Source organism: Puma concolor, chromosome C1 (genome assembly GCF_028749965.1).
Source record: "Puma concolor isolate L17-30 chromosome C1, mPumCon1.1.hap2, whole genome shotgun sequence".
NCBI lineage: Eukaryota > Metazoa > Chordata > Mammalia > Carnivora > Felidae > Puma > Puma concolor.
Genome location: NC_141674.1, coordinates 80111027 through 80111452, shown reverse-complemented (window position 1 = coordinate 80111452; position 426 = coordinate 80111027).

Below are 426 nucleotides of genomic sequence, written 5' to 3'. Positions count from 1 at the left end.
TTTAGGTATTCAGACTCTCATTAGTCCACTTGGGTTTCTGTTATCAGCATTAATTTAAATTCTCAAGGAGATCTCAAAACTACATCAGAAAGCTCAGGACCAATCTGATTTATTGGCCCAAAACATCAGCTCAGAGGAAATTATGCCCTTTTACTTCCCACTGTGTGGGGAATTGGGGAAGGAAAGGTATGTTGTTAATGACGTCCAACAGAACCTGGGTTGAGTCCATTCCATGATTGGCAGAAGAATCACTCCAGGCTGCCTTTCTCCTGAGTCAGACTGAGGGACAAGGCTTATGAGTGAGAAGGAAATCTTCCAGGCAGAGGTGTCCAAGCTTTTAGGGTCTCAGCTCTTTCCCCATGGCATGTCTGTCATAGACCCCCAAGTGACCCCAACAACCCTTTGTCTCAATGGGAGTCTTGTTAT